Consider the following 10,545-nt stretch of genomic DNA (forward strand, 5'->3'; position numbering starts at 1 on the left):
TTCCTCAGGGGAAAGCGCCTGCTGCTATCTAGCTGGGCTAGTTCCTGGTTCCTCAGAGGCTAGTTCCTGGTTCCTCAGAGGCTAGTTCCTGGTTCCTCAGAGGCTAGTTCCTGGTTCCTCAGGGGAAAGCGCCTGCTGCTATCTAGCTGGGCTAGTTCCTGGTTCCTCGGAGGCTAGTTCCTGGTTCCTCAGGGGAAAGCGCCTGCTGCTATCTAGCTGGGCTAGTTCCTGGTTCCTCAGAGGCTAGTTCCTGGTTCCTCAGAGACTAGTTCCTGGTTCTTCAGAGGCTAGTTCCTGGTTCCTCAGAGACTAGTTCCTGGTTCTTCAGAGGCTAGTTTCTGGTTCCTCAGAGGCTAGTTCCTGGTTCCTCAGAGGAAAGCGCCTGATGTTAGTCTGCTCAGTTCATCTGAATTGACCCTGGCTTTTCCGCACAAGTCATCCTGTGTCTATAAAAGAGGTCCAGCCTAGTTAAAAGATGGCTCCAATATTTCCTTCTGCTCTCTTCTCGCAACCAAAGGACAGTTCTGCTTTGTCCGCGCTCTGTGACCTGAGGTGCTCCTGAAAGTGGTAAAGAGTCGACACTTTTATACGTGAGAATAAATAATAAATACAATGTTTATCATTTCAATATCACTCAAAGGGACATGGAGAGCGAGCTACGGGACGTGGCTTGCGAAATAAGTCATAAAAACCAGATGCATCTTCACATGCAGGAGAAGGAATGACAAATATACCAGTAAATAAGACTGATATGAAGCTTTTTATAAAAAAAATTTAATTACTTACATTATTAACTATACTAAAACCAGCCCAAAGGCGAAGATAATAGGGGATGTTGCACTACCGCCATAAAGTGTCCAGGAGAGGACAGAGACAAGTTCAAAAGACTGGGACCAGCACTCTCAAAACATCAAACACCATCGCAATCCACCGCCCAAGGGGGACCCGTGAAGCACACAGAATTACATCAGAGAGAAAAGAGAGAGAGGAGAGGAGGAGGTGGAGAGGGAGAGAGAGAAAGAGAGAGAGAGAGAGAGAGAGAGAGAGAGAGAGAGAGAGAGAGAGAGAGAGAGAGTGGGGGTGAGAGAAGGAGGAAAAATTCTTGAAGTATGAGAAAATTTTACTGCTCCCCTCCCCTCTCTCTTTCCTTCCCTCTCTCCTTCTCTCCATCTCTCTCTCACTTTCTCCTTCTCTCCGTCTCTCTCTCTCTATCTCCCTCTCTCTCTCTCTCCCTCTCTCTCTACCTCTCTCTCTCTCTCTCTCTCCATTCCCCCTGCTGGTTCTGTTGGTCAGTCAATGAAAGTCTCAGAGCATACTAGGGAGAGAGAGAAGGAGTGAGACCTCTGCAGCCACTGACTGACTGACAGACAGTGAGAGAAAGAGAGACCCAAAATACTCTGCCCAGGTAAGATACAATCCCCATCTTCTGACACTTGCAAAAGCTTTTATTTATTTATTTTTAATCAAATTATATTGGATGTATTGGATATTAGGAGATCAATAAATTGTTAATTAATCAAACGTCAATGAAATATCAGTACTGTTTATTAAAAAAAAAATTAAGCAGAGCCTGATGGATCTTTGATTAGAGGTACATAAATATATTAGAGCATGTAAACGATACAGAGTACTGATCACTTGCAAGCGGAGTCAATCAATACAATTTCAACTCAGATTTGAAAACTGTTGTGTATTGTCGATCTCATTGACATGGGAGAATATTCTTCTGACTTTTAGCATCTCAGGAGGAAAAACACAAAGCGATTAATTGATTACTAGAATCAGTTTGATAGTGAAGCATTAAATTGATTATATAGGTCCTCCTGCATACAGCGTTGAAATGCATGCATATGTTTTAGTGCTGATTATATGTGAAGTTAAGGGCAATGGTTGTGCACCATGTTATCCAACACACATGTAAATGGACGTGAAATGACCAAATCCTTTTGTGTGAACCCCCGCCCACCCCCAATGAAAAAAGGTATTTCATTGCCAGTATGAAATCCATATGACTTTGGTCCATAAATGTCTTTTATCAGAGTCTGTGATTTATTATATAGTGTCTGGCTGTCTAGACATCAATAGAAGCAAGGTGCGTCACTCACGCTCACATACACTGGCATCCAACCACCGCCAGCCACGATCAAGGTGTAAAATCACTATTGATCAAAGCCAAAAGATAACTTTCAGGCACTGCAGGCGAGGCTAGGTTCGGTTTATAATCATATCCGTTGCAGTGCATGTTGTCGTTGACTGTCAGGTGTAAAATCCGTATCAAAGGGAGCAAATAATAAAAGCCATGTAATCCTATCCGCCGTGCACCTGTATGCCAGATATTCCTGAGTATTTTTATTGCCTCCTATTAATCCTACCATTGCAACAGTCTCGCCAAGTGTGGATGTGAGGTGCCAAGTGTGTATGTTAAAAACCATGCTGCAGCCTGTTTACTTTGGCTACCCCACTATGAACAGATGTAGTGTAGGGGTGCGAACGAGAGGGGCGTGACTGAGAGACGAACCTGGAGGCAATGAGACAGTAATAGGCGCCGTGGGGGCAATCGCAAAGTCTGTATGGCACATTATAGAGGGTTCTATTGTCCCTTCGGCGGTTTTGAGTTCAGCCAGACATCCCTGCGGGGGGTTTACAAGCTACCGTAATTGTTCCCAACGATGTCGGTATGCTGGGTCTGTAAACTGACCGAGGTCGACGTGAACATTCTGATTGAGCTGCAGATGTTCATATGTGCACTGCTGCAAGGTGATCTAAGGGGCACATGTTTGTTTATTTATTGCAGCTCCATGAAATGATGTAGATGGAAAAAATAGCAATACCATGTCTTATAAGGACTGCTACTTTATAATTTTATTGAGACGTAATTAACACAACACAAGGATTCAATGTCCCCGATGACATCACTGGTGCCTTCATCCAAGGCAGAATCAGAGACAGTCTACATAATGAGGAGATGGAGCACTGCGGAGGTTTTGAATGGAAAAATCCCCAACGCTACTACAGTAAAACAATGATACAGTATGTATGACAGATTCTTAGATATGGACGACTCCCCATTCAAAGAGATAGGGGTCAGGTCTTGTTAGTCTCGTTAGTTCCCGGCATCAAGTTGGCGGCAGAGTGAAGTGATTTCTTTTTAGGCAGTCTTTGGTAGAAATCGGAGGAGATGTTTGAAAAAAAATGTGCACCTCAAAGGGTTAAAAGCAACAGGAGCACAGTCTCTTGCTGTACTGTATAGTCTGTGAATTGGGTTCCACTTGCAGAAAGTGTTAAATCACCACTCAAGGATCACAATGATAGAACCAGAGGTAGCAAGCAGAAGTGATTAATAAGGGCGATTGTATTACGTTCCCTCCTCCTCTTAATCCTGATTTTCCTCTCATCCCTTCATTCCTCTCTCCCTCCCTCCATCCCTCCCACTGCAATGGTTATCCCCCGTGCCTACAGATGCTTGTACCAGTGGCCAAGGAGAGACAGAGATAGAAAGAGGAGGAAAAAAGAGAAAGAGAGAGAAGGATGGGAGAGAAGCAGAGAAAAAGAAAGAGAGATAGAGGGAAAACGGTGGAAGAAAGACAGACAAAGACAAAGTGAGATATTGTGGGACAAACCCTCAAAGACGCACGACGCCGGGCCTCAGGGGATGAAACGGAGTTGATCCCGGCGTGGAATCTCCCTTTTCATGATGACAAGCCTCTTTCGCCTCTCAAGGGGCTCGATTTATGAGCATTTTCCATCCTGATGCTACTGCTGCTGCCGCTGCTGTCTAAAATCGAATAACCTGGTGGCGTTTGAACGCCCTACACCCCCCCCCCCCCCCCCCCCCCCCCGGCCGCCCCCCACCCCCTCCTGCTGTGACTTTGTTTCTCCTGCGCTTCCCCTACTGTTCCTCCCTCCCTCTCCTTGTGAGTTATCTCACTTCTACCAGAACGCTACACAGCGCTGTCGTTCTGCCCGCGGGGGGTAGGGGGGGGGGGGGGGGGGGTCTCAGTGCCTGGTTTCTGCATTTGGAGCGGCTGCTTGGGGATCTGAGCGAGATGGGCACATACATCACTTTCACTATTAACTAGCTTCAGCTATGAACCTTTAAAGGAATGGTTCACTTTAGAAATTAAACTTGGGTCATTGTATACTCACCCCCGCATAGTTATGTACTCACCCCCGTGTCGTTATGTACTCACCCCCGCGTCGTTATGTACTCACCCCCGCGTCGTTATGTACTCACCCCCGCGTCGTTATGTACTCACCCCCGCGTCGTTATGTACTCACCCCCGCGTCGTTATGTACTCACCCCCGCGTCGTTATGTACTCACCCCCGCGTCGTTATGTACTCACCCCCACGTCGTTATGTACTCACCCCTGTGTCGTTATGTACTCACCCCCGCATCGTTATGTACTCACCCCCGCATCATTATGTACTCACCCCCGTGTCGTTATGTACTCACCCCCGCGTCATTATGTACTCACCCCCGCGTCGTTATGTACTCACCCCTGCGTCGTTATGTACTCACCCCGTGACAGTCGAAACTCGATTGAAGTTTGTACGTTTGGCTGAGGGTCTGGTGCTTCAGGCTTCAGGGAATTGTAGTTCTTCTTCTCTTTGCTAGACACCAGATATTTCCTGGGCACGGTGTAATCAAATAGTGAAAGCTAGGCTATGTGACAACTAGGAAGCTATGAGGTAATGGTTATACAATACACCAGCCAATAGAGGACGTTGGGGGTGGGGCGCGCCGCTACTGCACGAGCGTCCGCAATATGCTGGAAATATGCTTTTCTGGAGTCTGGAGAGCAATCGTTTGGCTACTAAACACTTGGACAATGCTGCACAAGCCGTTTTGAGATATTTGATGGTTTTTATGCCCTTTGGAACTCAAACAAAAGTTTATTTATTAGCATTGTTTTGAGAAGGCCTAGACATAGCTGTGGTAGATAACTGACTCAATGGGGGTGAGAACAACATTTATTTAAGGGGTGCAGGTGGGTAGAACAAAACAGTAGATACGTACGTGAGGGGCTCATACAGAACCAAGCATTTCATGTAATGTACATGTACTTTATATGTGACATAATAAAACAAAACTTGAACTTGAACTTGTACTGTGAATTTGTGGACTTGATACACTCTGAGTATTTGGGCACCAATTGTCCCTTCCCCTTAACCTATTCTAATATTATACATCATCATTTTCCTGGAATCAGCATTCATATAAATATGTTTCCTATCCTAACAAAAACCAGACCAAACCCAGGTCTAACCTAACCTAGATCAACATGGTCTGGAATTGAGAATCTTTCTTATAAATTAGCTGTTCATTAATGGTGTCTCAAAACCCCCAAATCAAGCAACTATAGTTTGCCTAAATCTCTAAACTCCAAGCCAGCTTCAGGTCATGCCACCAACCGTTGGTGTGGTGTTAATGTGAGGAAAATTGGGGACAGTATAATGAAATAGTCTTCGAGACAGAGTTGTTGTTTTTTTCATTTAGTTTTTTTACTGAAACGGATAGCCGGTTTACTGGCTTCCACGCTACGTTGACAGGCCTATAAACAACTAATGGCTCTACGGTATTTATACTAATTGTGTCATTATTTGCTAAGCTACCATGCGTATGTTTGTCTTCTCTCCAGGGGGTGAATCTCAGAGAGGGAGGACAGAAGAGCTGTGAGCAAGAGACGTTGAAAGCTCCCATCACCTTTTTAGACTCTGATCAGGAAACACCTGGATGTGAGATTCCTTCGACCAGTCCCTCAAGAACCGCCACAGAAAAAGGACAGATATAGAAAACGCCTTTTAGGAGACGCTTTCGAAAGACGATCACATGTTTTACTCAAATAAATCAACAAGCTCAAGATTCCAGTAGCCTTCCCTGCTCTTCCTTTCTATCTGAGGGACTTCTCCACACCACCCCCCCCCCCACCCCCATCTTCCCTTCCCCTCAACTGACCCCAACGATGCCTAGCGTCATCCCTTCTTTCCTCCTCGTCCTCCTTCTGGCCACTCCCGCCCTCCTGACCCCGTCGACCTCCCAGGAGTTAGAGGTCGGGGGTCAAAGGTCACCCAGGGACACCACGCAGGACTCCATCAAGGTTGGTTAAATTGTTTGATTGAGTGAGTGAGTGAGTGAGTGAGTGAGTGAGTGAGTGAGTGAGTGAGTGAGTGAGTGAGTGAGTGAGTGAGTGAGTGAGTGAGTGAGTGAGTGAGTGAGTGAGTGAGTGAGTGAATGGCTAGCTGGCTGGCTGGCTGGCTGGCTTGTCAGGAGTTTGATTGAATTCTTTATTGACAGTTGGAAATATATGGCCTCTCCTCACCTTGAATGTCTTATTCATTCCACTGTCATAAGGTGGTGATCTCAGAGGGCTGTGCCACCCAGGGTGAAACAGTTCAAGGAGGTAAGGAAAATATATGTGTGAAATATTGGTCCGGCAGACAAGAGTGCTGATTCATCACACCTTCCAGACGACTGCCAAAGTATTCCAGAACATTGTATTCTGTATTATTGTAGTATTCCCAGTACTTTGCCACAATATGGCACAGTGCCAGAGCTCATCGGCCATACAGCAGTTGGCATTTAATGACAATCACCTGCGACCAAGATGTCAGCGATCACTATGAATAGAATTTTTTTTTTTTCAGACCCAATTTACCTCCATTAGTGTGGCTAACAATTTCTACTTCCAACATCTCAAAAACCAAAACACTGGTGCCAGTGGTTTTTGAATGGATTGAAATGACTCCCAACGTGTGACAAATCAGATAAGCTTGTTAAAACAAAGTGGAGTGTTTCTTTAAGCCAGGGGTTCCCAACCTTGGGGCTGTGACATAACTCGCCTATAGGGCATCAAATATGCCAGGGCTACGATCACAGCAGGGCTACGTGCATTTCCACCCTCAAACATTTCAGCGAAGTTAGCAAGAAAATCAGAGCGACAGAATAGGAAAGAAAACTGAAAGATTTCTTTGCCCACAAATGAATTAGCAAAAAAAGTGTTTTGAATGTCTGGGGTCACTAGAGTTTTGTGACGTCAAAGTGGGGCCACGGACCAAAAAAGGTGTGGAACCACTGCTTTAAGCGTTGCTCTGAACTATCTTCCTCTCTGCTGCGTTCCTCAGACAGAGAGCTGGTCCTGGCTCCCGGGGCTCCTCTGGTCCTGACGCACCACATCAAGCTGGTTCCGTCTGGTTCTGGTTCTGCCTCCGGCTCGTGCGGCTGCGAGGCGGACTTCGCCACCCTGAGGGAACGGATCGAGAGGCTGGAGAGGGAGGTGTCGGCTCTCCGCGAGAAGTGCGGGGGGCCAGAGGGAGGCTGCTGCACCTCGAAGGAGAGCAAAGGTCTGTGTTGCTATTGCCTTCTTTTGTGTTTTATTACGCCATGATGTGCTCTATTTCACACGCAGCTGTCAGGCCCCTTATTGTTGAGGGAGGGATGACAGAGAGGCCCTGTTTCGCAGCCACATCGTTAATCACATTAACACCCCCGGAGTCGAGCCAGCGCAACCGCCGACTTCTACTGTCCGGAACTCCCGCTCCATTGGAATAGTTGAGGGTGCAGTGCCTTGCTCAAGTGCACCTGCAAAGTTTGTTAAGGAAGAGGGAGAGTCGTTCCCTTCTCCAACCCACATTTCCCCACCCAGTCTTGGGGTTTAAACTAGCAGTCTTCTGGTCACAAGTCTATTTAATCTATCTAAGGCTACCCCCCCCCTCACTTTCTCCCTCACATATTTACTCCAATTGTGTTTTTCAATCTTTTTCAAAGATATGTTGATAACATTATCGAAAATGTTAGAACTGTTGTGAAAATGATTGATGAATGATCATTTTGAAAATGAAAGCCTTTTGATCTCTATCCCCAGTTGACAGACAGTACAGAAACTTTTTATAAAAAAAAATTAAAAAAACATCCACAGCAATGGTGACAATTTATTTATCACCCGCTAGCTCAGGTCAGCCAATGTTAATCTCACATAGCAACAGATCACACTGGTCCTGTGAATTTGTTTACTTTATCTTTAACTTTATCACGACGCTAACTTGACATCACCTTTCAAAGATCAGTATACTGAGAGCTGGCTGTGCTCATAGAGGGCGCGCGCTAAAACAGTTCTAACAAATGAAACAATCTGAGGTTGAAAAGATTACACTCCTGACATTAACATTACTACACACACTAAGCTCTTTCTGACTGAATTAACATCATTGCACTGGCTCACTCATTTATCCACTGTTCCATGTGTGGCTCACTCATAGCCACTGTTCCATGTGTGGGCGCTCCCTGTTTGTACCGTTGCTTTGTTGGCTCATGACCTGATGGTGACCAAAACAGTGTAATATGGCCCTTGCCCACGGACTCTCATATTAACATAATCATGCACAGGGTGCAGTTTTAGCCAATCACATGACGTTAGCAATATTAGCTCACCATTACAGCCTCTCCCATGTAATGAAATCATACAGCACCACTGCTTCTCCTGGTGTAAAGCACACACACACACACACACACACACACACACACACACACACACACACACACACACACACACATGCACACACACACACGCCCGCGCACATTCTGTCATACTTCTCCATCCAGAGATACACAGATGATCTATAACGCTTGTCTCAATCTAATTAAACTTGACAATTTCATGGTAGAAGCTGCCCATCAGTCATATCCTCCATCTGACTGTGGCTGACCTCAGTAATGATCACATTATTCACTGGCAGACCTGTGCAATACTAAAACTATGAGCTAACTGAACCTAGCCAGGAGCCACGAGCCATACACAACAAGCTAGGAGCAAGACTATGTATGCGTGTGGATGTGGATGTTGGTGTGCGTGTGTGTGCGTGTGGGTGTGTGTGTGTGTGTGTGTGTGTGTGTGTGTGTGTGTGTGTGTGTGTGTGTGTATGTATGTGTGTGTATGTGTGCGTGTGTGTGTGTGTGTGTGTGTGTGTGTGTGTGTGTGTGTGTGTGTGTGTGTGTGTGTGTGTGTGTGTGTGTGTGTGTGTGTGTGTGTGTGTGTGTGTGTGTGTGTGCATGCGTGTGCTTTCTCAGCTCTCACTGCCCAGTGTGATCTCAGTCTAAATGTCTTCCTGATTCTGCTACAGCTTCCCCACCCTTCACAATAATGCACACACACTGTATGCACGCACACACACACACACACACACACACACACACACACACACACACACACACACACACACACACACACACGCACACACACACACACACACACACACACACACACGCACACACACACACAGAGACACACACACATACACACACACACACACACACACACAGACACACACACACACACACACACACACACACACACAGAGACACACAGAGACACACACACAGAGACACACACACAGAGACACACACACACACACACACACACACACACACACACACACACACACACACACACACACACACACACACAGAGACACACACACAGAGACACACACACAGAGACACACACAGAGACACACACAGAGACACACACACACACACACACACACACACACACACACACACACACACACACACACACACACACACACACACACACACACACACACACACACACACACACACACACACACACACACACACACACACACACACACACACACACAGATATATTCAGTTGAAATAAGCAAAGGTTATACACCAGTTGTAGCAATATGTCCAAATCGACTGCCATGATAACCGAAGGTACAGTGAAGGAAATAGAGCATGGGACAGTGCATCAGTTGTGTGTGTGTGGTAGAGATTTATTCAACCCCATTTTATATTGTGCTCGCCAGTTTAGATAAAATGCAACTAAAATCTCAGTCGCTCCCACCCACTAACCCGCAGAAATGAAAATAAAATAAAAAGTATGCATCATAGCATGCATTTAATTACTGCAATAAATGTTTCAAGACAATATTTATCCAGACGGGGCTTCAGATGAGTCCGAAAAGTCAGCCTGGCACCACAACAAAACACTTTCTAACATCTGCAGCCAAGATATGACAAACTCAATAACTCTACGCTGATAACACAACATTGTTTGTATTGTATCAGCTTAGTGGCTGCATCGTTGGTGGCGTTTTAGCCTGCTACACACACACACACACACACACACACACACACACACACACACACATGCACACGCACACGCACACGCACACGTACACACGCATGCACGCATGCACGCACGCACGCACACACACACACACACACACACACACACACACACACACACACACACACACACACACACACACACACACACACACACACACACACACACACACACACACACACGATGAATGGAGGGAGTAGACAGAAGCACAGAAGACACTTGAATCGATGGGCAACACAGAAGCCATAAAACTCTAGCGAGCAATTATGTGACTAAACTATCAAATAACACATAGCTCTGCCATACAATCTTTAATTATTATGACCCTCATGAGAATGAAACAAAAAGTAATTACCCATTAACTTAAATTATCTGATCGTCTCTGCCCGCCCC

At 45.9% G+C, this 10,545-nt stretch overlaps 1 pseudogene across 1 annotated transcript in view; it reads left to right on the forward strand.

Annotated features, from left to right (window-relative positions):
- Positions 1-5,964: 5,964 nt before the first annotated feature.
- The window catches only part of LOC311226480 (tenascin-R-like), a 48,273-nt pseudogene continuing 43,692 nt past the window's right edge, over positions 5,965-10,545 (forward strand). The window contains exons 1-4 of the transcript in view: positions 5,965-6,099; positions 6,354-6,402; positions 7,124-7,342; positions 7,949-7,953. The product of the transcript in view is annotated as a tenascin-R-like (transcript). The remainder of the gene's footprint in view (positions 6,100-6,353; positions 6,403-7,123; positions 7,343-7,948; positions 7,954-10,545) is intronic.

The sequence above is a fragment of the Notolepis coatsorum genome (genome assembly GCF_963971535.1).
Source record: "Notolepis coatsorum genome assembly, chromosome: 4".
In the NCBI taxonomy this organism is placed as follows: domain Eukaryota; kingdom Metazoa; phylum Chordata; class Actinopteri; order Aulopiformes; family Paralepididae; genus Notolepis; species Notolepis coatsorum.